The 25620-nt window shown below is 50.2% G+C and overlaps 1 pseudogene across 4 annotated transcripts; it reads left to right on the forward strand.

Moving 5' to 3' along the window:
• Positions 1-1370: 1370 nt before the first annotated feature.
• LOC144158728 (ELAV-like protein 1-B pseudogene) lies at positions 1371-11751 on the forward strand (annotated as a pseudogene). 4 transcript variants are annotated; one of them, XR_013320177.1, is made up of 3 exons: positions 1458-1519; positions 2478-2503; positions 9526-11751. The product of XR_013320177.1 is annotated as an ELAV-like protein 1-B pseudogene, transcript variant X4 (transcript). The 4 variants fall into 4 exon arrangements; XR_013320176.1 differs by lacking the exon at positions 2478-2503 and having other exon boundaries at positions 1371-1519; XR_013320174.1 differs by lacking the exon at positions 2478-2503 and having other exon boundaries at positions 1379-1519; positions 9350-11751.
• Positions 11752-25620: the final 13869 nt, after the last annotated feature.

Raw genomic sequence — 25620 nt, forward strand, 5'->3', positions numbered from 1 at the left:
CGGTAGCCGCAGCCCGTTCCATTTTTCTACATAGCTCCGAACATGCCCAGACAATGCCTAGCTGCGTACATTCTTTTTTTGCGTTTTATTCTGAGGAACGTGTTATGGAATGCGTCAGAACAAATCAAAAGATCGTGTGCCATTTTTCTGCTACAGGCCTTTGTGAGAACGACCGGCTTATTGCAATAAGCCAAGTAAAGTAGTGTTGACTGTCTTAATTGACTGTCCGAATTGTTAAGTGCCTTCAAATTAAATGCACAGATTTCTCTCTCGCCAATTCTCCTTTCTCATTTTAGCCCTCAAATTGTGCAGGCACGTTTTGTACGCCCTCACAAAATTTCTGCAGGCAGACATGGTTTTTGTGCAAGAAATTTTTTTGCGTCACGTTGTTGGAGGCTATTTCTGGCGTGCATGCAAGTCATTGTAATCGCATGTTTACTGGAGCAGACAAAAAAAATTACGTTTACGTGTACTAGCAAATATATTTAATCATACTTGGGTACGTAAGATCAAGTAATGGTTGGAAAGACCGAACCACACCAACGCCAACTTTTTATGTGTGCGCACGATTTTTATTTTCATAGAAATTAAAACCGACATTCAGGAAACGCGCGGCAGCGTGCGTGTGCCCACTTGAGATCCGTTTATTTAAGCCACTGACTGTGCTACTAATATTCAGCAGTCGTAAAACTACGAATCCGAGATACATGTGCGCTGCGTGAGTTAAGACGAGACTCACTTCAGTAAGTTCAGTCACCTCAGTGATATTGGTATTGGTTCCATCCCTAAAAGGTGCATAACTTTCAAAGAATTAAAAATCGCTGAACGTTGTTTTCGGGTAAATACATTGCTAGAGCGAAAGGAAACGTGTTAATTTTTCTGCTGACGGGTGGAGTCTCGTTTTTATTGCAATGGCTACTGTAGTTTTTATCCTTTGCGTTGAGTTCTTCTGCCAGCATGGTAATCCTTGCACTCGTTGGACGCATCGAACAGCAAACGCTGCATGGAGACTGAATCGATATTACTTAGGGCATAGTTGTTGTTGTATGATAAACTCTTATCATTTAGGGTCCCTCGGAGACGTGCGTGCTCCATCCGTGTGATGTTAGTTCTGGTTTCGGTTTTAAAAAAATTACTTGTGGCAAATTATATTACGCTGCATTTTTATTTCACATTGCATCCTAATGTGAGAAAAATAACCATAAATTTTAGAAAGATGCATAAATTTGGTGGTCTTAAATTATTTTTAAGAATTAGTCGTTTTTTTATTTTTTCTAGCTTTCCTCCGCAGTAATAAGGCTGCATTTGTACTTAACACAAGCATATCAACAGTATGGCGAATTTATTGCTTCGCACATGATGAAACGTTTAAAATTTTGATACTTATGCACGTGCGCCGCCGGTTCGCGCAAAGCAAAAATTTATCGACCACGGTAGTTCTCTCCAGCGGCGCTAGGTGGCGAGCGGTCGCCGTCTGAAAATTCATGCAGCAGCGTTTATGACGTGAAATTCTGTCTTTGTGAGTAATCGAATTTATTTTTCTCTTATGTCGCACGTTTTTCCTCGCTTTACTTATTCAGACGATGTCGACGTAAACTGCCATATTCGCGTTAAAACGCTGAGCTGTACCTGGCGCTAAATCGGTGGTAATTTGCCGAAATACAAGTCGGCGCCAATGCACGCTGACCACGTTAGGCCTAACGTTTATGGTGGCGGCAGCGTCGGTTGATCTTTTATTTTTTGGCTTCTTTGCGTGACGCCGCCTTAGTAAACGCAGTAACCGCTGTCGCGGAAGCGAATTATTCAAGTGGAGGTTAACTTTCGGGGCTCGAACGGCGGCGTGGGGTACGCCTTGTCAGCGGCGCATTCGTAGATGGAACGAGCTCGTCGTCGGTTCCGTTCTGCCTCCGTTCATTGAGCACTGCTGTCGTTGTCGCGCGCGATGGCTGCACTCCGAGCGAATGCCGGTTTTCTCGCGCGCCCGCTCGCTCTATTTTACTTTTCTATGCATGTCGTGGCTCGTACAGGAGAAGGTGGGCGGTTCGCGGCTGCCGGCTCGGTCGCGAGCGGGAGTTCTTCGGTGGTTTTAAAGTGCAGCACGCGGTTTCAAAACGACGCTCGCTTTCGCGTTCAATGATGATTCGTTTGTCACCGCCCCGCGCATTATTGGTTCGCTGGTGATCGGATGCTCAGTGCGCATGCGTCAGGTGCCATTAGCCTTTTACGGTTTTTCGGGACCGCCGCTAAACTGCACGTCGGGCGCGTTTTTCTGTGTCGTTTTCGACCTCTAATGGGATGTTTGGGTGCGTTTCTTTTTTTTTTTCGTATCTGACGTGAGCTGCCGACCTGTGTTCTTTGCTACGTGTTTTCTTGTGATCTGACGCGAGCTGCCGATCTGTGTTCTTTACTGCGTGTTCTCTTGTGCCTGCGAGTGTGTTGATTAATAACATGTTCTTTTTTATTTTTTGCTGTTCTAGTAACGCACATTGAGGGGCGTCTTTTTGTAAGAATTTTTTTCTATATTCTTTTTTCTACCTTCGATTTTCCCAATTCTACATCTCGCGTGTTGCTTTGGTTCTCCCAGTGGAATCCTCTCTTGAACAATGCTCAGACTGTTGAACTGTTGCTTATTTCATTGAAAAAAAGTTGCACATTGGCATAACTGCATCCATTTAATGACTCAAATTGACAGGGGCGGGAGACAACACTGTTGACCCAAAAGCTGAAATTGCGTCCTATGGGGAGTCAGGCTCCCAAATAGGTGCAATTTAAAGGAGCTATGAAAAGAAAATAGAACTTCGTGTAATTTGAAAGAACTACGGTTCAGTATCTCACTCAGCTCCATTACAACCCCAAAAGATGTTTTTTAACGAAAAAAAAAAAACGAAGTATTTAAAATCTTTCAAATTTTGCACCACAGTGACGTGTTATGAGGAAGAATGACGTCATACGGGCGAACAATAAAACAATTTTCAGTGCGTTAACTGCACATTAGCATTCAAGTGATGCTGTCAAATGGAACTAGAGGCCCCATTACAGACGTCCAGTCATGTGTCGTCGCGACAGGTCAGTTAGGCGGCTGCCAATCGCACAAACAAGGTTCCGTGACGTCATAGAAAAGTTGCGGGAAATTGGCCAGGGGGTCGCGACTGCTTCACGCGTTTTCTTTAATATCCGTTATTTGTTCGAAGATTGCGATGATATTGGCATCAATGTTATCGGGACTAAGCAGTCTTTCTAATAAACCCAACTTGTACTTTGTCTTCATGGCTCCTTTAAAAGGTAAAATGTCGCCCTCGTGATTTGTAGCACGGTGTTAATGCTAGGCTTTTTCAGCTGTTGTAGCATCGTGATCAACATAACGTGTAGCTAATGTCTAATGCTCAGGGCTTAGGGGTAATTTGGGATTTTCGAGCTGTCATCTGAAACAGAACAACAGTGATTATTATTTTTCTAAATTATGTCAGGATACCTGTCTTCAGTTGGGTAATTATTGTAAGGAGCAAACAGCCAGTTGGCTGTTCTGAATGTGTTCATCGCACTACACTCAGTGCTGAAGGCATCGTGCTGCTAAACACTTTGACGTTGATGTTAGAGTGCAAGTTTGTAAGCCCTAGCTAATCTCGCTTAATCCGCAGCCCTTCCACTGTGTAAAAATGTGTTGGCTTGTGAAACCGAAACTCTGTGTTGGAATGACAGGGGTAAAAGTGACCAAATTCGTAGAGGGAGGCCACATAGACATAGAGGAAAGCCACATTGTGTTGTTCCAAAGGTGCTTTCTCCACGCCAGTACAGGCCAGTTTCCCTGGAGCTTTAAGAGCGGAAACAGAAAACGGGAACGGCAGTGCAGTGTGGCCGGCATATTAGCCGCACGATCTCGTCCGAGCAGCTTTAAGAGAGCGGTGCAAGGGAGGAACCACTGGGAGACATTTTTGGCCAGGGAGTGCCTTGTGGGAGGTTGTCACGAGTGGCACAGTGGACCGGCGGTGCACTTACGCACGGTGTAAAACCTGTTCTCCCTCGCCCCAAAGGCTGTTTGCCTTGACAATCTGCTTGGGATTGAGGCGTGCCTGAGTGTTCCGTACCGTTGTCAAGGGTGCTTGGGGTTGCTGCATGCCGTTTTGTCTCTTTGGTATTTTGGGTGCTTGGTAGTTGTGTAATTGTCAGCTACTTGTTACCCTGTGGTACTGCTCTTTCATTTGTAAGCACTGTGCTGTTCAGTTGCTGCTAGAAATGTTACTGCCATATTCGTCTAGTGTGCGTGTTGACCGATTCCCACCTGTTCTCGTGCGAATGCATCGTGACGTATTGAAGCGTTTTGGCAGTGAGCATTAGGAACTTTTAATGGAATGCCAGTGCTCGTAATGTGGCATTTAATTGGCGCCAGTGGGTCTAAAAAGTGCGAATTTAGAGTGGGAACAGCAGCTACCTGGCACCAATCTATGTTCGACATTACTAGTGTCCCCAAGCCCCTGTGTACGAGATTTCGGCGCATGTTAAAGATCCCCAGGTGGTCAAAATTAATTCGGACCCCTCCACTACAGCGCGTCTCATCGCCTGCGTTGCGTCGGCGCGTGAAACCAATCTAGTGTTCCCAAACGTTGAGTTGCACCCTCTGCGGTGGCCCAGTGGCTATGGCGTTGTGCCGCTGAGCACGAGAATGCGGGTTCGATTCCCGGCCGCTGCGGCTGCTTTTCTGATGGAGGCGAAAAGCAAAAACGCCCGTGTGTACGACATTCCGGCGCGCATTAAAAATCCCCAGGGGGTCAGAATTAATCCGGAGCCCTCCACTACGGCACACCTCATCACCTGTGCTGCGTCGGCGCGTTAAACCCTACAATCAATCAATTAATCAATCTGCAGTTGCTACACTGCATAAGATGCGAGAGAGTTATGGGTCAACCAAAGATGGGGAGGTTTTAAAGCACTGATTCCATTTTATTGCCTCTGGGAGGATGGCGTAAGGAGCTTATGAGTTGCTTTCTGCATCAAAAAAAAAAATTTGCCAGGGCCGAGTATAGGGAGATTTAGATGGCGATTGCATTCGTGGGTTTCTCGTAAGGCATGGACAGTTGTGCTTCTGATTTGTGGTTCAGGAAAGGTGAGTTGAATCAATCCAGGATTTGTGTGGATTTAACTTTTTCAGGGACCTAATTTTTACTTACTGCCTCACTGCTTTCAATTTGTGAGAAAGTTTAGCAACGTATCAAAGGTTTATGAATAAGCACAAATTAACTCCTTCATAATTGGTAAATAAAAAAAACAAGCAATATTTAATGCTCCCAATGGATTGATATTGCTGCCTGTGCATATTATAAAACCGTGCCAATTTGCCAACATAAAGAAAACCAATGTGAGCTCAATCCGAATGGGGCGCCGCTACACGGCAGTTTCAATCATGATTGAGCCCGATCCCGCTCGAACTCAATCCTGGTTCCTCGAGCGCGATTGAGGTTTCCAAGCACGATTGGACAAAGGCGGTGATACTCTCGTCCCCGCTGACTAGGGACACAGAAGATGACAACTTAACTGACGCCAGGAATTGTGTCAAATAACTTTACTCGAATAAGCATGCATGAGCGCAATGTTACCAGATGCTGGCCGCGAAGTTCATGAAGTTCACTTGTGGTGCCATCTGGCGTACGTGAGTGCGAACGGGGCAACATCTCAATTGGGGTTCAAACGTGCCATGTAGCAGCGGCGATGCGTCGAGTGAGTGCACTTGAAAAGTCAATCACGCCTCGCTTCAATCCAGATCGAAAGTGTCCGTGTGACGGGTATAACGGATGTCTCATCTTCACTATCGTGCAAAATTTTACTAACTTTGTACTGCATCTTCATGTTTCGCGAGTCATTTCATTGTTAAAGCTCTCGAATGATGCTCATCACGGGCGTTTTCCGTAACAGCCTTAACAGTGTCCCCAATCTTTGATCCTATCTTTGTTCAGAAAGTCATTACTCTTTAGGCACTGGTTTGACGTGCTGGATTGGATGTGTTGGCGAGAGAGCTTACATATAAGCAATATAGGTGGCGTACAGGTACACAAAACGCGGTTAATCTTTTGCAATCGAAGTGGTTCGGAGCTTAGGAAATGTAGAAGGCATTCATTTAAAGAGACTGTGAATGTAACAAGGCAACATGCGCCAAGCTTCAGTAATACATCAATCGGAAAGTGTACATTCGATGTGCGTTCGAAAGTGGCTCGTTTATTCATAATGACAGGTGTACCCGATCACTCCTTGCACACTTGCAGGTGCATTAATGAGTTGTGCAGTTTTTCATCGCCTACGTCGACTTTCAGGAAAGCACACAGCGATATATCACAAATGTGGGCTTGCCAGTAGACAAATAGGAGGAGCTTTTTCAGGGGAATTTTTGATTCCTCATGCTGTCTATTTCTGAAAATTTAGTACTGCTAAAAACATCCTGAAACTTGGGTTTGCTTTGGAATGTTGAAACTTAGCACTCCACTCTGGAACTAGAAGTCGTTTACTGTATACGGTCTGCTTGTTTATTCACTCAGCAAGATTGGATAGCTGCCCATGAAGGCAAACCCTGAGGTGACCATTTTAAAGGGGATCAGGAAAGCAAAGTGTAGGAAATGCACCAACGTGTACAAAAATTGCTCTAGTGGAGTTTGTCTGTTGGATATGAGCAATAATTCTAATTCTAAATTGGATAGACAAAGGCGTGACTTCCCTTACATATCCGTCTACATTTATTGTGCAATCAAAATCTACGCACATTGTTGGAAAACACGAGGGCCTTATTAAGGCAGACATTTGGGCTGGGTGGCGTAGCATGAACTTTGGCATTACTGGCCAGTGCAAAAAAAGAAAAGGGACGAGCACAAAGACAGAACCTGATGTGTCTGTGTGTCTTCTCATCATACTCTTCTCTCTCTCTCTCTCTCTCTCTCTCTCTTTGCGCTGCTGGCTGTTAATGTCGAAGTTCCAGCAACAGGAACTGGCTCAAATGCTTGCCTTAAATAGGTTCTTCTGTTTTGTATGTGCACAAGGCTTCCATTACATTATTGCCAAACAGAATTTTGAAATATTTGGCTAATGACAAGTAAACGCGTTTAATTGTGACGTTTTATTTGTAAAAGCCTGTTATCCCCTTCTGGCTCTGCATACAGTCTGCTGGTTTGGCGTTTTTCAACTCGTTCAAACACTGTTCTGTATAAGTTGAAAAGCAAAAACTTCATTGAAGTCTGGGCTTGCACTGGCTCAATGTGGCTGGAAGCGGAAATACATTTTGTGACTAGTGAAATGGAGCGCATTGGCTTTGACCTTTGTGAAGCTGAGTAGAGACCCTTCGCATTGTCTTTGTTCTGTTGCGTGTGCGTACCAGTCATTTCTGTCAGGATGCGTGCCACTCGATTGCTGTACACCACCAGACCTAGCGTGCCTGCTGCTGTAGAGTAGGGCTGGGCAAATATGCTTCAAAAGCTATTCCGTAATACAAATATACTTCTGCAAACACGGAAAAGGTAGCATTTCGGAATTCAGGCAGAAGTCCAAAGTACTTTTTTTCCGGCAACTTCATTTTCTAAAATATTTTTGGGCAGTGTTATGTATTTCAAACCATGAAACTGAGTCACTGATACCAGTGAGTACACAATTTTACTTGTTTTGCATTTTGTTTGAACAAAAAGCATTTTCCCAAGTAGCTTTGCAGACTGTGAACCTTATTCCGACTCCTTTTTTGACGTTTACTCTTCCAACAGTTTACTTGGAGCATTGATGAAGCAAAGGTATCTTTATATATACTTCAGAATATCTGGCTTTCCCCCCTTAGCTGGGCACCCACGTTTTATTCTGTCAATGGGAAAACGATCTGCTTCACCAGTCAGCAACATCCTCACTCTCGGTAGCCACTGAAAGTGTCGTGCAGGCTGACAGGAGGCGCAAGAATATACTTTCCAGGAACCAAGGCGCTTGACTGTGGTGTTCGTTGCAGCTTTGATCATTGCAAAACAAGTGGGTAGGGGAGGGTTGACACAAGGTGACAAAGCTGCTCGTGCGTCGCCATTTGCTTGCCTTTGGGACCCACAAACATGCGAGGCAGCACAGTCTCTAAATTTAACATTACCAAAGTCCCAGGCCCAGTAATCAAAAAGAGAGAAAAACTTTCTGTATTGGAAAAAAAAAATAAATTGGAGTTTTCGGGGTGGCTTCCTTAGTCCGGGGCACCCTGAGCTCAGGCCTTGTCCACCGCCCTCCTGCTTCAAGCTTGATGTCATGGATTCGGTCAAAATGGGACGTTTGTGGAAATTCGCCTCTGTTTGGGGAGCCAGTGTGGGGTCTGTCTGAGCAAACAAAACACCTTGTGTGTCTGATTTGCTGACTTCTGTTAGCATCAGGCACACAGTTAATCCTGTTTAGCTTGTGCACGAAGGCTCGAGTGCAAAACCATAGATCTGCAGTACGCTTGGGCTGGCCTTATGGTCTGCAGAGATAGGTGTCCCATCTGAGCGCCTGTAGGTAGTAGGCTCCACCTCTTTTCCCTTTGTATGACTAGCTGAGGCCATGACACACATGTATGCCTTATGGTGGGTGACAATTACCTAGGTGGCCGCCTTTCAGTGCGTGCTTAGCCATACACTGCCAACTGTAGGAAGAAAACGAGGGGCTGTAAAAATTTGGGTATAGAAAGTAGGTCTGGCTCCTACTTACGAAAAAGGGAAAAATTGTGGGGGCTTTTAGTACCTCGAAAAATGAATAATGAGATGACCATGCATTCCAGAGTACAACGGTATGTTCAATTTGCCATTAAGATGTGTCAATTCTGAGATTTTCTGAATGCTTCGTGATGCAGAAATGGTGATACTCAAAGGAATCTCTAGATACTATCTGGATATCCTAGTGTTGCGATAACTGCTTCGTCTGAGTGTGAAAATGTCCAAGGCGCAGTCATGAATATCGAGGGTGGTAAGAATTTTACTGTGCCCACTATTAATGGAACAAGACATCATTCACCATCTCTGCATCCCCCCCCCCATCTCCCACAATCATCGCAATAAATGTGTTTTAGTGCTTCTCGGACGATCACTAGTGTAGGGCTAGAAAATTGCGCCAATGGCATCTAGCGTTTGAAAGTGAACTTTTCGGTAAAGGCTCTTTGTTGAAATTGTGTTGCTACTCGCACTTATAGTGCATGGGGGCTTATAAATTGGAAAGAACGTGTGCCACCGTGACAACCCTTGTCCTCCCCTTCTTTTGCAGTTTTTTCCTGGCCCCAACTGTTTTTTCGATGCCTTTTTTTTTTATCTTGATGGTGAAAGACTGTGCGAAAAACCGCCTGATAACCGTGCCCTCCCTTCCCACTTCTCTTACTCTTTTGCAGCCAGTGTTTTTTTACTCGTTTTTTTTTCTTCGTAATTTTTTTTGTTCTTTTTTTTTTTCTTGGCATTTTTTTACCGGCCTGGACCCATCATCTTTTCCACACCGCCATCGCTGCTGCTGCGTTCGTGTCGGGGGCCCTCCTGTCTTCCTCTCGCCGCCTGCGGCCTGGCAATGCAGTCTCAAGAGTGGTGAAGCAGCGACGCTCCCCGGTCGACAACTCTGTTGGTGACCACAGCCGGCCTCAGCGTCGTCGTCGTCGTCCCCCCGAGAGCTGCTGGCCGCATTGCCAGGCACCGAGGTGACCGGAAGAAGCAGCGAGGGCCTTGAGGAAAGCAGAGACGCGACGGGCAGCAGCAGCACGCTGGAACAGGACGGAAGCACCATGGAAGGCGACGGGGCCAACAACAGCCAGACGAACCTCATCATCAACTACCTGCCGCAGGGCCTGACGGACGAGGAGTTCCGCAGCCTTTTCACCAGCATCGGTCCCATCAAGTCGTCCAAGATAGTGCGCCACAAGGCGACCGGCTACAGCTACGGCTTTGGCTTCGTGGACTACCAAGGAGCCGGCGACGCGGCGCGCGCCGTTGAGACGCTCAACGGCCTGCAGCTGCAGAACAAGAAGATCAAGGTGGCGTACGCGCGCCCCGGCGGCGAGACTATCAAGCACGCCAACCTGTACATCCGTGGCATCCCCAAGCACTACCCGGCCGAGCAGGCCGAGAAGCTGTTTGCCGACTTTGGCCGGCTCATCCAGTTCCGGGTGCTCAAGGACGACTCGGGCGCTGCCAACAAGGGGGTGGCCTTCGCGCTGTACGACCTGCGCGAGAACGCCGAGGCCGCCATGGGGGCGCTGACGGGCCAGACTCTGCCGGGTGCCACGGAGCCACTCTTGATCAAGTTCGCCGAGGACAACTCCAAGAAGCTAAGGCCGCCCGGCGGCCGCGGGGGCCCCGGCCAGCTCATTGGCGGTCCGCCCGGTGCCGGCGGCGGCCCCATGCGCGGGGCCCAGGGCCGGTACCGGTACAACCCGCTCACGGGCTCCTACCAGTACCCGATGGGCGGCATGGCCCCCGCGGCGGCGGACGGCGCCGGCCACGTGCTCTTTGTCTACAACATTGGGACCGATACGGACGAAAAGTCGCTGTGGCAACTCTTTGCCCAGTACGGCACGGTGACCAAGGTGAACATCATCCGCGACACGGCCACGGGCCTGTCCAAGGGCTTTGGCTTTGTCACCATGGCCAACTACCAGGACTGCGTGTGGGCCATCGAGGCCCTCAACGGCTTCCGCTACGCGGGCCGGCCACTGCAGGTCTCCTTCAAGCAGCCCAAGTAATGGGGCGCCGCTGGCGGGGCCACGCTTGGCTTGGGAAGCCTGCCAGGCCGCGTGGTGGTGGATGCTCGGGTCGGCCGAGTCTTGCGGGACATTCGACATCGGGGTGCCTGGCAGGCATCGCGGCCCAAGCGGTGCCCTGCAACCGTCTTCACCGCGGCCCACCGCATCTGTGCTCCATGGTGACTTGTGTTTTGCATTTTTTTTTCCTCCTTTTCCCCCTACCACATATATTTTTTTTTTTCCAGTGCTCTTGCTTTTTGAATTGTTTTTCCGAGGACCACCCTGGAGCGGCCACACGCTGCCACATGTCGCCTGTGGGCTAAGAAGAGAACGGCGGACCACCGCTAGGGACTGGTAGCGTTTTGAGGGAATGGATCCTTTCGTGCCGTTCCTGTCCTTTTTTTTTTTTTTCTTTCCTCGTCAAAACGTTTCGATTGAGCACTGCTTTGTGTTACCACCCATTCGTCTTGCTCAAGGGAAATTTCATTGGCAGTGGAGCTAGCGTTGGGGAGGGCAAACACAAAATGTGCGTCAGCTACCCCAGCTGCTTCCTTTTTTTTTTTTTTTTTTCTCCGTTATCAGTGTGTGTGTGGGCATATCATTTTGTGCTTTCTCATGTATGAATGTGTTCCTCTAGTGAGGATTGTGCATTTCAGCTCTTTTCTTCTGTCTCCCCCACCGCTCTCCTCTGAAAAGTGCTCGACTGTTGAGGCACTGCCGCGCTGTTCATAGTTTTCTCTGGGTTTAGGCTGGTTTCAGTTGCCGTATCGTTGCTGCCATTTTGTTGTTGCCCAGACATTTCTGTTAGGACGAAATATGACTCGGGGACGGAAGTAGCAGGGCCCTTTTTCATAGTGATCTTTTTTTTGCCTTTTGTTTTTGCATGTCATAAACCCATTTAGCCCCGCGTACTTCCTCTTGATCAATGAACACATTTCGTATACTCTTTGCCTCAAGAAACGTACTAATGTATCCTGATCGTCACACCAGCTGGTGGTGGTTCATCTGCCAGTCTGCTCTGGTTGAGGAGGAAAGTCATGAAATAAATGCCCTTCAGCAACCGATGGAAACGGTATTTTTCTTTTCTTGTACCTGCATTAATCTGATTCGTTTCTCACGATTTTGCCGTCGCGCGGCACAATGCTTTCACCGGCTTGAAAATGGACCCCAGAACAAACTATTCCGTGATTTTGACACCCTCTGGGTTGATAATTAAGTAAATTATGAGCTCGAGAAGGGGAAAGGAAAAGACTTGTTGGCACTGAAACGCTTCACCCAAAAAGCAGCATCTCTGAAAAAGAAATTGTATTAGATGCACAAAAGTATTGATTGTGAAATGAAGCTGTGGGGAGTTAAGGCCGGAGCCCGCGGAGGGGCAGAAATATGCTGTTTGTCTTGGAAGCAGAGTGATTGTTTCACGTTAAAGGGGACATGCAGACAAAATACAAGTTAGTTTTATTCAAAAGATTTTTTTCAAATAGTGTCCCCAGCGCTTGTCTGGCAGCAAAAGATGTGTCTTCAATGAGAAATAGTTTGGGTTAAAATTTTGATTATCCTGCTAAATTGCGTGTTTCCGTGACATTTGCCATGAAGTCATAAAGGCAGGTATTCAAACGAACTTCTACTGCGTCATTCGGTTCTGCAGCTTTGCTTGCCGTCAGACCTCCCAGATGGCGCTACCATATTTGGCTACGGACCGTTGTCCGCCGTTGCTTTCTTTTGACCGTATTTGCACCTGACTTTTTGTTACAGTAGAAAGTAATCGTTTTGTGAAACATGGGGTGTGCTCAGCAAAAAGGGTCACGTCAGACGTCGCTTGCACCATTCGGCCAGTGTTGTGCAAGACTACTCTGAAGCGGCGGACCAATTGTGCAGCTAAAACAGGCAGCATAGTGCGCCCAGTACCAACAGCAGTGCGCATCAGTACTTTACGTGTATTTGCGCAACTTTCATTGTTTATCGCACCATTTTTACTACTGTAAAATGAATGTGCATTACATTTAACCGCAAATAGCTCATTTGGCAAGCTTATAAGCCTTGCCTAGTTTGCGTTTGGCGGGCTCAGCAAATCGCACAGCAGGGCATGTGACATCATAGGTTCTGTTGTGGGAAATGGGTGAGTGGGTCGCATGGCCATTCCCTTTTTTCTAATTATAATATAGCTTATTTGAGCGAAGTGTGCGTTAAAAGTGGCATCAGTACAATTCTAATGAACTAAACTTGTGTCTTGTCTGCATGGCCCTTTTAAGGAGCCTGAGAAATTGTGGCACGGAAGCGCTTGGAACGCCTACAAAAAGGGAGCGGTGCGAACGTGGACCGCCGTCCCAAGGAGTTGGAGGAAATTCGACATGCAAACGCTTTCAATGCCGACAATGAGACGGTGTTGTGAACATCGATAGTGCTATAGGGATGGGACATATAAACTTGAGGTTCAAATCGTTCTTCAAACAGAATCTGTCTATGCCTCACTGAGGGCATCGTTTGTAAGAGTGAACGCTCTGGAAAGTCAACTTTACACGATAGATTTCATGAAACATTGTTGATGAACGAAGCTTTCTATGTCCCACTGATGGCATTGTTCGCCTCACAGGTGCCGTCCATCGTTGCAGCCAAAACGCGCTGCAGGAAATTTACTTTCACAGTGGGTTTACGCAGGCACATCAAGTGCCCCCCAAAAAAAGGAGGCCTTCCATGGTCGCAATCAAACCCGAGTTCATCGCTTTACGAGCTCGACGTCTATCTGATTGCGCCAATCCGACACTGTCGAAGCAGTTTGGACATTTGACTTTGACTATCACTCAGGTTGTATGCGAGAAAGCTTCGTGTTTTATTTATTTTTTTTTAACGGAAAGGCTCTGATTTTTTCAAATGCGTGTGACTTTGGTGGTGGTAGCCAGGGGTTTATGCAGAATTTCGATTTTGGGGGGGGGGGGGGGTGTTAGGGGGGTGTGTATAAATCCCTGGTGGTAGCACCCACACCAGTACGGTAGTTTGTCACCGCCTCGGCGCGTGCAGCGACAGGAGTTTTCGTGACATGAAAAACTCGCATATCCCTAGATGTATAGAATTTCGTTTTGAACAGTCCGGGAGCTGGTCCGGCTACTAGCGGCATCTTCGTGTTGACATCGTATAGCGGTTACTGGTGCACCCGAGAGGCACAATCCTTTTAAGTGTCGACACAATGAAATGGTCAAGGAGGGAAGAAAGGATTGATAAGGGTTACAAAGTTGATTGCACTGGGTGCAAACTAGAAGCTTTTGGCGCCTGCATGACGCATCGCAATGGAGGTTCCGAGCGGAGGCAACACGGCAGGCCAGGCGCTGCGACTTCTGGGATCCGCGCAGACGCGAAGGGCAGGTGCATTGCCTGGAACCAGGGAGCAAGAATAGATATAGGAGGGTAGAAAGAGGAAAAAAAAACGTATTTACAACCCCCCCTCCCCCACCCCCCCCCACCCCAAAAAAAAAAAAAAACTGCCCAAACCTGCAAAGCTGGGGCAGTTATACAGTATAGAGTGAGCTGGTGTTTCGAGCGCGACCGCAGCGCGGCCGTACAGCGGCCCCGTCGAAAATCGGATGTTGCTCACCCCGAAAGAGCGGCTTACCGGGCGGAGATTCCGCAGTCGTCGTGAAAAAGTCGAGCTAGTAGTGCGCATTTCTGTACGTATTGTTAGGTCTACGGCGCCACAACATTTTAAAAAGGTCGCGAGGAGTCTGACGAAAAAATAGTTTATCTCGGTTCCCTTGAAATGAAGCGAAAAGGCGACAGCGATGAACCCGCGCAGTGCGACGGGCAATGTAAACAACGCCGATGGACTTCTCGCCACAAGCGTCCGTTTTGCTGTTTTGTGTGAATGTGGTTTATACTCTAGGGGGACCTTGTTTCGGTGCACCCCGCCATCAAGGGCGACAGTTGCAGGCTGAATTTGGCCAGCTTGCTTCCCACCGCGTCCAGGGCTGACTGCAACTGCTACACGGCTCCTATGCAGCCAGCCTTGGGGCCCAGCGCCCAAGGGTCACATGGTCGGCGTACACAGACATGTGCACATTGTGTGCAGTCTGGCAGTGCCGCAATGACCAGGTTGAAGAAGGGGCTGATGACTGAGCCCTGTAGGATGCCCAAATCCACTGGTCGGGGCGCCGACAGGGCGTTGCGCACTTGCACCTGCGCCGTGCGGCCCGTCAGGAACGCAGCAACAAAGCCCCACAGCTTACTTGCATGCTGGACTCCTCCATGGCCAGGGAGATGGAGGGGCATCTCAGGTTGTCAAACGCGCCCTTGACGTCAAGAAGCACCACGGTTGCCTGGCAGCCCGGCCGTGCTCTAGCGCCCCTACTATGTCGGAAATTGAGTCAGTCACAGCCCGGTGACTCCGGAAGCCCGTGAGCTGCTCCGCGATGAAATCATTTCCCGCAGTGATGGCCTTCATCCTGCATAGGGCTGCCCGCTCCAGCAGCTTGCAGCTGTAGGAGGTGAGGACAACGGGGCGGTACGCCGTGACTGCCCCGAAACTCCGGCCTGGTTTGGGGAGCAGCCGCAGGATGGCCAGTAGCCGGTCAGGCGGCAGACGCCCCGTCTCCCAGACGTGATTGTAGGCTGCCAGGGGCCTCGCGAACCTCACACCGTCCAGGTCGCGCAGCACATGCATGGTATAGGCGAAGTCATTGGCTCCTACCGCCGACTTGCGCTTAAAGCTACCTATCATTTTGCGGAGTTCGGCGTCCGGGATGGGGGCGTCGTTGAGCCGGTGGCGTCCATCGGGCTCCTCTGGCGCAGCAACCACAGGCCCAGCTGCCGCCTGCAGTGGCGGCAGGAAGGGCTCTGCGAACTCGGCCAACTCCTCGTATCTGGCTTGCTTCCTGGTGGTCAGGGCTGCCATGGGGTTGTGGTTTCTGCGGGGCTTGAGAACCGACTGGGAAATTCCCCATAGGGGCAAGCGTGGGTCAGCCCCCCCAGCTCGACCCGCCACTGCCTGTTGAGGCGGTTGGCGCGCCACCGACAGGCCGCGTCGACGCGGCGGTACGCCATCCACTGAGCCGTGGCTCCAGAGCGCTGCGCCTTTTCCTATGCCCAGTTCCACTCCGCTCGCAGCAGTAGAAGCCTCAGGTACGGCGTGGTGGTGCCCTTGGTGACAGAGCAGCTCGTCGTGGCTTATCTGACACAATGAACCAGGCCCGCGAACAGCTCCTCTCCCTCCCCCAGGTCCTCTTCAGCGCGGTAGCGCCAGAAGTGGTCCCAGCGGGTGACGTGGTGCATTGCGGGTCGCCTGCCCGGTTTGCCGGTTGTTGCGACTGCGATGTGCGGTTGGTAGTGGTCAGAGCCCCACGTGCTACGCTCCCGTCTTTAGGTGGCCTCAACCCCGGCTGACACCAGGCTGATGCTTATGGCCGTGGCAGTGCTGTGGCCTCGCCTAACCGGTGTTCAGCGCAGTCAGGCTGAGGCGCAGCATGGCGTCCCTGAGGTGCTCTCGGCGAGAGTCCGTCCGGCCATCCCCCCCAAAGTGTAGTGCGCGTTGTAGTCGCCACAGAGGAGATGCGGGGCTGCGCAGAAGGCACGAGCTGATCCAGGAGGCCCGAGTCCCAGGATCGACTGGGGCGCACGTACACGCTGCGTACAGTCACGTCACCACCCGCACCGAACCGCTGCGTCACTGTCAGATACTCCCTCACCGTCGTCATTGAACTGATATCCAGCACAGTGTGGTGCACGTTATTGCGTACATGGTGATGCCCGCGAGGTTACTGGGGAAGGCGAAGGGGTCGCCGCACGCTACTGCCGAGCACTGCGTGCTGTCACACGCCCTGGGACTGCTGTAGTCCGTGCAACCCGGCAGCATGAACCCGGGGCCATCACCCGCACGCAAATAGCTCGCGTGCAGAACCACTGAATGTGGGCACAGAAGGTAGGCACGCAGCGGAGCGCATTATCGTTCCACTGCAGCACAGTGGGCACTGGAGGCTTTTGCGGTGGCTCCTGGTCATGCTGGGGCTCGGGCTGTGGTCGTAGCTGCACAGCCTGAACGCACAGGGGACGGAGGGTATCGTCAACAGGCAGCAGCTCACCCATGCTGCGAAGGGCAAGCGCTAGGTGTTCCTGCTGCTGTCGCAGGCTCCACCGCCTTCGTGTCGTCCGCGCTAGGGGTGCCTGGCTGCTCTGCTGCTGCTGGATTTGGGCTACTTGGTTGCCGTGGTGCCACTGCTGCCATCTGGTGTTCTGGCTGCGGCTGCTGCTGCCTGGGTGCTGGGGCATCGTCGTAGCAGGTGCGACAAGGGGCGTCTCGAGCTGCGCGGCCGTTCGCATGGCCGCTCGAGCGTCCACACTAGAGGTAGGTCGCAACTGTGCTTGGGAAGCACACACTCGGAGTTCTTCCTACCAGTGCGAACAGCCCGGTCGAGCACGGCGTGGGGGCCACCATAGTTAGCGCAGAAAGGCTTCGCTGCCTTGCACACTGCCTTAGAGTAGGAGCCCCCGCATCCCCAGCACTTCCTCTCGCGATTGCAGCCCGCTGTGGCATGGGCGAGCCCGCCGCACCAGTCGCACTGCATAAGTCACGGTCCACACGTCCTCACTGGCCGTCGGAGCATGTGCAGCGCTACCTCCGTAAGGGGTGGGTGCAGGTCCCTTGCGAATAGCCGACTGCACTGACACGGGCGCCTCGAGGCTGGAAACGACTACCTCGGCCGTGATCGCCATGTTGTCGACCACGATGGCACCCGGGCTGCTCGACAACGGCTCGCGGGGGCTCACCTCGATGCCACAGATGGTGGTGATGGCCAGGAGAGTCAGTCCCTATGGCTTCATCGGTGGCCACGTCCGCTACTACGACGTTCTAGAGCACACGGGCGTTTTCGCTTTTCGCTTCTATCAGAAAGCGGCCGCCGCGGCCGGGAATCGAACCCGCGTCCTGCGAGACGGAAAGAGCGGGAGTGAACGTTCTGTGCCTTGAAAAGGACCGATATAATGTGTCGGAAAATTTTTTCAAAAGAGAAATTTGAGGGTTGCTGATTTTGAGACACTAATGAAAGCTGTTTTAAGGGGGAACGGGAGCCAAGACCCAGAGGTGCAAACCACCATGATCAACAGAGATACCCAAGCCGCCACCCCGCACAAGATAAGGGTTACTATAGCCCGTTATATCACATAAAGCTCAAGCAAGTGTTTTTCTCTCTCTCGCTCCGAGTCATAGCCAAAATAAAATAAATTATTGCACTGAACCGCGCTGCCTTTTATTGTTGCTGCTATGCTTGCACGTACTTGGGAGTAGGAGATGGCTTGGTATCTACATTGATGGTTTGAAATTAGTCAATCAATGTCCTGCAGCCTTTTCTCAATGCTACGCTCTTTTTACTCGTACTTAATTAGTTTATACTGTGCTTGCTAGCATCCCTGGTATGACTGGCGGCTAGCTCAAGCGGATCTAAAAGCACACACATGAGTAAGTTCTTAGTTTCATTTTGCTAGTCTTGAAGTGTATACGCGCTGATATCATCCAAAAGCCGGAAAATCAGGGTATGTCAAGGTAACTTCAGAACAGCACGACACACCCGGACTGTTCTGGCACGCGTGCACGCAAAGTGGACAAAGTACCTTTCGCAGCGTAGCATAATCAGGACATAATGATCAAATGTTTAACAGCTGCTTCAATGTCTCTCTCATTGTTTCCTTCATCGCAAGAACAGCTAGGCGAGCTCAGTTGCTTCAGTGGTAACAGTTCTAATAGACTCCTTCTTGTTGAGTTCATAACTGTGAATACATCCAGGATTGCGAGTGCGGAATTCAACCGTAATCTGTATAGAGGCAGAGACGCAGGGCAATCGTTGAGTGGATGCCGTGAAGCATGGCCTGTTTAGAACATGGGCACGCTTTTGCTAATTTCCGTGTTAATAAAGAACTTCTGCTGCTTCCACCAGAATATTAGGTGCTGGGCACTTAATGGGCTCGCCTTGTTGTAGCTCGCTAACGGTCGATGTCACGCGACTGCCGGAATCAGGCGGTGCAGCAAGATAACGGACAGAAGTAGAGCTTGGTATACCGTCGTCCGGGGGTCACGCTGAGGCTTTGAAAACCAGGCGGTTTAAATAGTCATAAACGTTCGAACCTCGTGAACCGCTGGCGCTTGTCATACATCTCCCCATTTCGCGCCAGGAAAACTGCAGGTACGTTTCAGGCAAAATCTGTGTATATAACCAGCAGTCCCCGTGTTCATTTACTTAGGAACGCTCGTTGGGTTGGTTTTTACGATGGCAAGCGAAAAAAGCGGCTGAGGAAGAAAAAAATGGCGCGTTCGAAATGACGCAGAAAGGTTCCAGCCGCGCAAGAAATTATGGCGCGTTCGAAATGCCGCAGAAAGGCTCTAGCCGCGCAAGAAAAAAAAAATGGCGCGTTCGAACATCCGCAAAACAGCTCCAGCATACGAAATTCAAGCAAGCACAAAAAGAACAGAACTCTCGCTCGCACAGTTTCAGCAGGGGGCGCGCGGGCTCTGCGAAGGCGGGAAATTTGAATTACATATTCGTCAAGATAGGAGTGAGACAGGGCGGCGAAAAGCGTAATGGGTGGAAGCAGTGAGGGAATAACGGCGCCACCACCCATTGTGGCCAATCACTGCTCTGCAGTTCCGACAGCTTTCACACTGAGCAGAACGGCTTTAATTTTTGTGTTGACCACACTTTAATCTACCAACATAGGCAAACTTGGTTTTCCAGCTTAGTGTCACTTTAAGCAAAAGACACCGATAAAATTGGTAACGTGATACGAAAAGCAGCAAAGCACGCCCCAAGCATTCCCATATGAGCCTGTCCACCTACAGGCTGCTTAAAGGGGTCCTGAAATACCTTCCGCCGATGCATGGATGTACGTGTAACCAAATAAAGCAATGTATTAGCAATCTCCTCCCGCAAGAATTTTGTTAAAGCGATAAGTATTAGCTGAGAAATCGTAAATCAAAAACCGCGCATTAGCGTCGCGCCGCGTTTCCTCCTCCTTTCAACTTATTCTTCGCTGTTGACGGCGCGAGGCCTTCCCTCACATGATGCTGCGCTCCTCAGCGGTGACGTACTTCCGCTATTGCGCTCCTCAGACTGCCGTCTGCTACGGGCAAGCTTTGTTGACACCATGAATCTCGCACTCCGCTCAAGGCTGGAAAAGCGAACGAAAAATCTGGCCGCATGTGTGGCGCGGCCTGGCCTTGCCCTTTCGCGGTGTGCGTTCCTGCAGTTGCCATCGGCGGCACGTGACTTTTTATCGGCGGCGAACTCGCAGCCGCACGGAGAGAATCGTGCGCTCGTTCCCTTTGATGCACCACGCACTGTTTATCCAAAAAGCGCCGTATCAGATGTGGCCCCGCTGGTGACGGGTCTTATTTTGCGGCGGTGGTAATTCCTGCCGGCGGCATGTCAGAAAGGCATCTTAAACCGATACAGAACCCGTGCACAAAAAGCTTAAATCATGTGACCAGTTCAGCTTGGGGCGACGCGCGGTTGAGAGCGGCAACGTTGGCAATACATGCTCCGCCGCGGCTCTGAGCTTTCTAGTGCTGGAGCGAGCGCCATTTCTTTGAAAATCTCAAGCATCGGTTGCCTTGGCAACAAGGCACAAACCGCTCCAGAAGTCAGTTACGGTTGCGTGATCCCGGTTCAGCTCAGGGCCCCACCTCGCGACATGTGGGCACTGCAGGCGTACCACTCACTCCCATTGGGAAGTGCGAGATGCGTTTGGCATTACAGGAGGCGATGGTGTGTGTGTTGTGGATGCCTTTGTTTCGCGATGAAATGCGACGTTGTGCTTCTGCGGGTGGATAGTGCTTCCCATGGTCTGGATTATCTTTCTCGAGCGATGTACGACTCAACCTCGCATGGGGTATGTGCAGTGTGCGTGGCTAAAAGCCATCTCCGCTTGTGCGCCAGAGTTAAGTGACTTGCTGTTCGTTCCCGCAAACCGGGCGCGAGGTGAGTGCCGAATTTACGACGGGCAGGAGGAGGCAACCCATCTTCGGTCAATCGCGGTTCAAACTTGCAACGCATTTTGGGACGTTGTGTTCGTTCGAAACGCATCTGTGGATTGTTTTGAAGTTGAATAAAATGTATGCGTCTAACCCGGGAATTCGGCTCAGGGCGTTCTCTGCGATTACACGAAAGAAGTTCCATGGGGCTTCAATGCTTTCTTTATGGAACGTACTCAGGTAAGAGAATATCCATGTCGTGTTATGGCCGTGTAGCATTGAATACAAACGGTTAAGCGTTTGCTTACACTTGTTTCGTTTGTCGTAAAATGTCCAAGCACTCCGGCACTCCGCTGGCAGATCAGCCGGCGAGCCGACGCTGAGCAGACGACTCATCTCTTTGCCGGAAGTGCGTGAAAAAAGCCGCCCAACAGCAGGATGTCTAGCTCATGACGAACATCTGGGAATCGATGACGTAGACATGTGAAGATGGCGGCGTCCAAAAACACGAAGGGAAGGGTGAGAAAAAAAGTGACAAACTGCAACAAAAGTGTGAGCTTTCCGCTGCGCGTAAAAGACTAATACTTGGCACAGATGACGTTGACGACCCAATCTAACGATTGCGCTAGTTAATTTAGTCTGCTCAAAACGCCTTTCAGGGCCCCTTTAATGGGCACACACAATACGGTAGACTAGCTTGTGAAAGGCCATCTCTCGAGCCAAATTTAATGATTAGCCATGACTCAGACAGGAAGAAAAGTCCCCGATAATATCAAGGCTTAGAATTCCTTAGAAATTCCTGACCAATGGGGAGAGCAAGTTACTCTTCATCCTCTTCTAATGAATATGCACCCCGTCCGCCATTGAACAAGGCGTATGGCATTGAGCAAGGCGTATGGCACAGACCAAGATGCGGTGTATACGCGGACGCTGCAGTGCTCCAGGACGAAAAGCCGAGAGAGTAGTAATGACTACAAAGTGAGATCTCTTGATCAGTGCTGCTGCAATACCAGCCTTAAGTAAAGAAGTGGCGGAAGTGAGCATCGCGCTGCGCTCACGCAGACCACAGCCCGTGCAGTCATCACAGACCCTCTAGAAGCATACCGGGCCCTGGAGAGTACGGTAGAGCTTGCCCCACTCACCCTATCATCAAGAGATCATTCAGCACCATGAGCGTAGTAGGACAACACGCCCACTCCCACATCCAAAACTCAAAGCACCGGGAAACGACTCTGATTTCTTCGGTCGAATACATATATCCTCATCCCTAACCAACGTAACTTAATGTCCCCAAGCCATTGCTCAACCGGATGAAAATTCAGCCAGAAACATGGGGCACCCAGGAACATTATCCGATAATGTGGACTTGCTCCAGCATTTCCGCCTCTAAAATACCGTTACCCAACGCCCAAGAGCATTTGGAGATTGCTGCTTAGTAGCTTTCTGTGGACCAGCTTATCTTCGTCGTAAGGGCAGCTGCGATGAAGACAGCGCATGGACTCCCGTGAATTGAGAACCAGCTTCACGTGATCTTCTCATTAATACTCTTAATAAAGTTGTTTTCTCTCTTTCTTGTTTCCGCGCTTTGAGCCATATAGGAGACCGTCAACTACCGTCATTCAATGCTCCGTTTTTGTCATTAAGTCAGTCCACGTTCTAAAGCAGCCGCCAAGTGGCCCGTAAACCCGTAAGCGCCATTTACAAAGGAGATCCAAAGGCGACACGTTGTGGATATCAAAAAATGGGAACAACTGTATGCTGTTCAGGTATACCCAGCATCTATGGATGACTATTTAATCAATATGCCGTAGGTAAATGCTTGAAAACTTGCGACACAATTTGGGAAGGCGTTTGTTCCAAATATGTAACAAGAGATGGTGTCCACGCCGAAAGCTAAGCACGGTGGTTTATAAATTCACTGGAACCTCGGATCGATCCTCAAACTCATACTATCGCAAAACTTGTCCGCTGAGTAAGTCGAAACTTCCGAATTCATTCCCTTCGCATCTCACCTCACCTGACATGAAGTTGAGGTCCACGTCATCATCAGGGCACCTCTTATGTGGAGTGGCAAAGAAAGGACGCTCACGTTTTGTGCCGGGTGGTTAAGTTGTTTATTGATCACATAATCCTGTGATGTCAGTTGCTTCTTGGCGATTGCCTTCTAATAGATAAAAATTTCTTGAGTGCCCCAGAACAAAAAGATTGCCCTATCTCCAGAAAAAGAGAAAAGAGTGCGGGTGAAGAGTTACGTGCGAATCGCATAAGTTCATCTCTAAATTTATACATAACAAAATACGCCCCGGTGGCGCTACTTTGAGCGCACTTAGGGCCCTGAAAGCCTTGGCCAGATAAAAGTGGTGCCGACGTCGTCACTAGAACTCTAGGGCGATGCATACGGATCCGCTGGACAGGAACGCGTTTATGTCACGCAGCTTCAACTCGCTCGTCGGCAACCAGAAGTCCCAACGATCCGATTGTGTCGGCTGTTGCGCCCGTACGGCGGCCGGGTTGGGGGCAAGCGGCAGGCGCATGTTCTCAGCCTGGTTCCATGGGTGGACCAGGACCAGGTTGATCGTGTTGGGCCACTGGGCGATCGTCTGCCACGTGCCGCCGCACACGCACAGCGCAAATCTGACGAGCACGACTCCGTCCTTGTCGCGACGCAGCCTGGCGTGGACCCTGAAGGTGCAGTCAGCCATGAGGAAGCTGTCGCTCCGCAAGACCACTTCTTCTCCGATAGTGAGCCTGGACTGGGCGTCTTCCATGCCCTTCACGTCGCAGAACGCGAACGCGGCGGTGCCCTCTGACTTGTTTCGTGCTGACACTGTGGTAGGCTTTGTAGAGGATGGCGTGTCACAACCCCCGAAAGTGATCGACGTTTTCTGCTTACTCGTAGATGCGGTGGACAGGGCCTTCTGGGCGTTGTCTATGGATTTCACAATCCCTCGAGGCAGCGTCTCTTGCGAGGGAGGTTGTGAAGTACTTTTTGACGCCTCCATGGTCTTGTTCAAGCACCGTTTGCTAACGCTGTTGCTTCTTTGCGAGTTTTCTAGCGATGATGTCTCGCTGGGACCACCAGAGGCCGAATGAACGGGTCTTGTGGCACCGCCCAGGAATAGGCCCCTGATCCGAGCGGCGAGTGCATCTTTTTTTGCCGCCAACGCGGAGCCGGTTTCCATAGAAGGAGTTTTGCGCAGTCTGGGAGATTTGGTGCTGCTTCGGCGCTTCGTCACGTTCGGCCTACCTGCAGAAGAGGATTCCCTCCGACGGCTGCCGGTGCTACCACCGGATATGCCTGAAGTATTCTCGAGGGACGATCGGTCGTGTGGTGCCGCCGCGAGCTCTAACGATGTTTCCTTCCTGACCGCACTTGAGTCTGAGGTCAACCTTCCAGTGCAGTACCGGAGGTAGTGGTCGACAGCGGCTTTTTGTGGCAGTGCCATTCCGCATCGCGCGCAGTGCACTTCTCCCAGGAGGCACTGCTCCAGGAAGTGTTCATGGAGCTTGGACAACGGACCAACGAAGGTGCAGCCGTGAGGCGAATTCGGACAACGGATTCGCAGTTCTTTGATGCCGGCCCGGCTGGAGTCGACGGTCTCCACCATTTCACCGAGGAACGAGCCGCGGTCCACCGGACAAATGCGCTCTCGCTCGGTGATCTCTCCGTAGCACGTTGGGCAGAACACGTGGCGGCAAGGAAGCCTCTTCGGAAACGCAGGCACCACGCCGCAGATCGAACACACAAACTCGTCGGGAATTTTGTCGACAAACTCGAGCGGCCGCCAGTCCAGGAACTGGTCGAAGCCCGACAGTTGTCGTCTGGTGGAACCCATTGATGGAAGAGGATGACCAGCAGCTAGGCTGGCAGGATTGTGGCAGCAAAAGTCGAACGAATGGCGTATACGGGGCGTTCCACCGCTCTGAGGGTGATGGTGGTGGTGGCGCTGCGGAGCAGGCGCCGTCTGGTGGTTTTGCTTCAGGTGCCAAATTTGTGGGATTGGCGGAGATACAATACATTGTTGAATAATGTACAAGAAATGTAGAATATTAATTGGAATATGTACCTCGGACACTGTATGGGGATTACGTGAAATTTTCTATCACGTAATTACGATAAAGTTGTGGCGACAATCACGCCCGCAAGGTGGTACGTGAGGTTGAAAGATTTGTCACGTTTCGGTAGCGGCACTGATTGTTGAAGACGACGATTCGCACAAACTCCAATAATTGCCTCGGAAGTGTGAGCCCTGCCCCATACCCCCTTGTGGGTACGTTGAAAAGCTTTGAGGGTATCATCATCATTACCAAGTGTGCCGTTGGACATTCTCGATTGTGCGATGTCACATTGACCAACTTTCGCTGCCGAGTGCCCAATTTTGAATTTCTACCTCCATTGCGCATGCATAGTGCCTTCGCCCATATACTATTTTCGTCAATTGGAGGATACCGCTGAACATTTCCTGCTCTCCTGCCCGCAGTTCTCCTGTCTCCGAAATCGTTACCTGGAGATTCCGCTCCTACATCTAGGTCTTTTCTTGTCTGTTTCGAATTTACTGTCATTTGGGGCATCGGGTTTAAGTTTCTGCCACGGGGATGTTTGTCGCGCCCTTCACGCTTGTATTTCTGAATCAGGTCGTTCACCCTGTTAATAAAACACCTGTCATACTTTCTTTTTCTGCTACGTGTAATTTTGCTTCTTACTTGAGCATGTTATAGATATTTCGATTTTTTGGGGTCTTGGAAATTGTTAACAGCACGTCCCTCACATTTTTCTCAGTTATAGTTTTAATTCTTACGCTTCTTGCAAATCTGAATTGATCAATCCCACAGAGTGGGTACGCGCCAGTGATTTATTGGTACCAATCAACCAACCAGCCTCGCTGTAGTGTTTAATGGGAGACTAATCAGTTGCCAGTTCAGCGAAGAAGTCGGCCGGACAATACACAGGGCGCGCTTAAATGTATTAGAGTGGAAGTGGCCGTCCACGCCA

The sequence above is a fragment of the Haemaphysalis longicornis genome, unplaced genomic scaffold (assembly GCF_048455015.1).
Source record: "Haemaphysalis longicornis isolate Haplotype H1 unplaced genomic scaffold, Haemaphysalis longicornis Haplotype H1 scaffold_10, whole genome shotgun sequence".
NCBI lineage: Eukaryota > Metazoa > Arthropoda > Arachnida > Ixodida > Ixodidae > Haemaphysalis > Haemaphysalis longicornis.